The sequence below is a fragment of the Octodon degus genome, unplaced genomic scaffold (genome assembly GCF_000260255.1).
Source record: "Octodon degus isolate 3935 unplaced genomic scaffold, OctDeg1.0 scaffold00004, whole genome shotgun sequence".
NCBI lineage: Eukaryota > Metazoa > Chordata > Mammalia > Rodentia > Octodontidae > Octodon > Octodon degus.
This window is the reverse complement of record NW_004524580.1, coordinates 10,776,649-10,781,207: the sequence shown is the minus strand read 5'-3', so window position 1 is coordinate 10,781,207 and position 4,559 is coordinate 10,776,649.

Sequence of the window (4,559 nt, the reverse complement as noted above, 5' to 3'; positions counted from 1 at the left end):
CTAGAGATAACTGAGAACTCATTCTAATTTTAATTGTACATTTGCCTCCCACTTTATCCATTTATTTTCAAAAAAATCTACTCATGTTGATGCAATAATCTATTACATTGTATATTTACTGTTGTATGAACTAAATAACTTTAGAATGACTTAACTCACTCTACCCTAGTCATTAATTAGTATGCCACCCAATTGGGGGGATATATTCAAAACTACCTTCAGTTTTCCTTCTGAATATAACTTGTACGCAAATGTTTGCACATCCTGAAGTTTTTAATAGATTCTCTTCTTAAAGCAGTTATGAAATAATATCATTGCAAGCTACCATTCAACTGTATTACACTGAAATTGCTTACTCAGTTGAATTTATGGGAGCAGCAACTATATCATGATGTTTAAAAATGAAGGGTTTAAACACTTTTAAAAACATATTAATGGAAAAGAGCATTTATGCATAAAATTGAGGGATAACTTTAATTTGTGTCTTAGATGTGGCAGATCTTTAATAAATGATTGCTTAATAAGGTTTTAAAATAATGGGCTAGGATTTTAGAAAAAGTATAGTGTGGCTGGAGACAACATTAACTACCTCTGTCTCCTCAGTTCCTATATCAGCTCCACCACTGTAACCTTAGCAGTCTTAGTGGGGGGTCTAAAGCCTCACTAGAGGCCTGAGTGTCCACCTCTCACACACAGGTCTGCACTCACACACACAGGCACATGTTCACAACCAAAAGCTAAGTTCTCGTAATTGCTTCAAACATCTTTCTTGAACGATTTTCCTTCTAACTATATTCTGCTTTTTTCTTCCACCTTAGGTCAAGCCTTAATATTTTTCTTTGACTACTTAAACAAAATGATTTTGACAGAAAAAAAAGATGACCAGGTAGTTGAATAAAATGGTGATTGATAGAGAAAATGAACAAGCACAAGTAAAGCTGGATGTAGGATTTTAGTATTTATATATTTTAGGCTCATAAGAAAGAGGATATAGGGCCGGAGAGATTCCTCAGTAGAATAAGCGCTTGCTTGATAAGCGCAAGATCCTGTGTTCAATGCTGGTACCTCAAAATAAACAAAACAAACAAACAAACAAACAAACAAACAAACAACTGGGGCTGAGGCGATGGCTCAGAAGAATAAGTGCTTGCCTGGCAAGCGCAAGGGCCTGAGTTCAATTCCTGGTTACAAAAAAAAAAAAAAAAAAAAAAGAGGCTATAACGAATACAATACTCACCTGACAGATAGAAACCTTATTAATATAGTTAAAAGTCCTAAATCTCTCATTGTGTCATTCCACATTACTGTCCTGATCAGTATGTATCATTCCAGTATATCTTTTATACTTTTATTTTTGGTATCCTCATATTAAATGTAAATATCATTTTTTAGAATTATTAATTTCATAGACATCATTCATTGTGGAATGACATTCTGCCAAATATCATTTAAAACTTGAAGTTTTTTTAGCTCATTGTTTTATGTTTTAAATTTATTCATCTTGATATATGTAAGGTAGATTGTTTCACATGAATTTCACTGAAAGGCTATCTTAAGCATGGAATGGTCACTATTTGAGGTTTCCCATCAGAATTCTTGTGCACATCTGTGTACAGAGTTGTAGGAGTTTCTAGGAATAGAACTGCTGGATCACAGGTGATCTTTGTTCACCAGATCTTACCAACCAGCCTCCCAGGGTGTTCAAGTGTATTACTCCCAATTATAAAACCATGGCCAACCCCCCAAGTCCTCTTTTCAAATGTCTACATTTCAGTCCTGCTCCCAATAGAAACACGTCCCTTATGATGTCACTGTTCCTCCTCCTAAATTTAAGGGGGCTCCTGGGAGGAATTCGGCCAAATAATCTTAATTGTTAACTTGCCTGGGTTGAGCCACTGCACACCTCCTCAAAAGCACTTGGAGGGGGTTTTGTGGCTACAGTATTGATTCTGCTAAGAAAGGGGGTGATTCATCTTTAGAAATGGCTTGAAGAACAGTTTTCATATGTTTCTTTTGCATTAAACACCAGTCAAATTTGCTTCAGCCTCAAAGAGCATGTTGTATAAAATTAAATGAATGCTAGCTCTGGCGGCAGAGCTGCTTCTAAAGAAATTTTTAAAAATGGAAGATGCTAAGAGTCTCCTGAATCATTCATTGGATCATGAAGGCCCTAAAATAATCTCTGGATTAATCCACTGATGCTCCTAGCGCTGCCAGCTGTTAGGAGAGAGGGCCCAGGTGGAGGTGGGACCCTGGTAGCTTGCCTTTAGTGGGTACAGTCTCAGTCTGGTGGTCTTCCCTCTGCTCCGCCTCCTAGTCTCCAGACAAGTGAACAGCTTTTCTCTCCTTTGCCCTTCTGTTTGTCTTTAAGGGAACTAACCATGGACTGAAACTTCTGACTCCACGGGCCAAGTCAAATCTTTCCTCTTTTGTATTGTGAGTGTTGGATGGTACATGTCACCAATGAAAAGGATGATGACAAGCATACATCAGCTTTTTTCATTCTCGCTAAAGTGAAAATTATAAAACTAGCATCATATTCTGTGTTCAATGTCTTCCTAGGTGACTAGAAAAGTTCATTACAACTTTCACAAGTTTATCAGCTTTTCATGTTTTCTCTCTTATGATCTGCCTGTTTTTAATATTTGGACCAAATAAGCTTTGTAAGGATTTTCACAACCTGGTAACGTTTAAAAGGCAAGAACACAGAGCCTGCACCATCTCAAGACAGGGCCTACAGAGGACTGATATTTTCCAAGACTGAGAAGCAGGACTATGGTTTCTGAAACAGAAAAATCTGCAGTAAATAAAATTAAGACTCCTTGATACAGATTCATTTTCAGTGGAGGGAGAGGGTGAAGTTAGAAATCTGGGACATCATAGCATAGGTTTTAGAGAAGGACAGTAGAATCCCTTGCAGATCTCATAGTAACTGTGTCAGATCCTGGACTACTGTACATGGAGAAAAATGGCAGCTCCTCACTAGTGAGCAGGAAGAATAAATTACTTTTATAGCCTTTATCTTCCTCTGGATACGTTACTTTCTAGCTTTCTTCTTAGTTGTCTTTTTAGGACAATAAGAAAATAATTTAAGGTGAGCAAGCTACTTTGTATTATACGTCTCCTAACCATTCTCCATTTCTAATGGCACAATATAAATTCGACTTGTCCTTCCCTTCCTAACTTATATCTCCTGTGATTCCTCAACCTTTAGTTTCTTCCTATTCCAATCTGTCACTAACCCAGACTTGTCTCTTTCTAACACGCAAATGATATTTCAGATTTCAACCTGTGACTATAAAAAAAATCCATAATTTTTATCCTAGTACTAGTAAATCTTTTACAACCTGGCACCCCAAAGAATCCTTCAGTGTCCATTCTGCGTGAGCCACATGAAACTTCTACCTCTGCCACATGCTCTGCTGAGTGTTCATTCCTATCAGAGATGGCTGCTCTAAAAATTCCTTCTTTCATTCTCTTTGATAAACCTCTGATCATTCCAAAAAAGTTACACATAGCTTATGTCTCAGTTACTCTTCTCTTGTTGCCGGGACAAATACCTGACACCCAAAATGAAGGAAGGAAAGGCTTATTTAGCTCACAGTTCCTGGAGGCTTAAGTCCATATTCAGCTGGCTCCAAGGCAGAGCTGCACATGGCAGAGGGTAACCCTTCATGGCAGCTGCAAACAGCAGAGAGCAAAGGGAGGAGTAATAGCAGCAGTGGCTACAGAGAGGAAGTCTGTCTCCCTTAAGCTGCAATCAGGCTGTCTGTCTTATGCTGGGTATAGCACTCACACCCATAATCCCAGCAGTACTAAGATCCATAATTCCAGCCTTGACCATGAATTAATCTCAAACTCTAGAAGTCTCGGTACCATGAGTACATGAGGCTTGGGGGGGGGGGAACTAGATACCATAACAGCTTACTTCTCTATATTCCCATATTTTTTGTTTCCATATATTAACTGCAGCATCTACTACAATGAATTATAGCTACTGGGTGTAAGTAGGAGGTGGAGGGTGAGAAATTCATTGAATTTGTTAACTGTATTTACATTGCTGGAGGGTGAGAAATTCATTGAATTTGTTAACTGTATTTACATTGCTATTACCAAGCACTAACATATAAACCAAATTCTCAATGAATGCTTGCTGAAGGAAGACAATTTTGTACAATTTAACAGAAAGAAATGACCTAGGACTGATAAATTTATACCAATTTCAATGTAATTTAACAAACATTTATTGAGTACCTACTGTACATCAAGGTCTCGGCCAGACACTACATAAGCAATGAACAAGAAAGAAACATATATTTTAGTATGTGTTTGGCTTTAGTCATCTTTCAGTGTATCCCAGATATTTATCAGAAGCTATTAGGAAGTATATATTTTTACCTCATTTATGCCCTCCATACTTAAGAGGTAGGGGCTGGTGATAAAGCTCAGCAATCCAAAGCACCTGCATAGGCAAGCTTAGGCAGGCACAGGGGGGCTGCAGTTCAATCCCCAGCACCACGTGATGCCCCAGGTCCACCCTCAGGGTGGGCTGAGCGGGC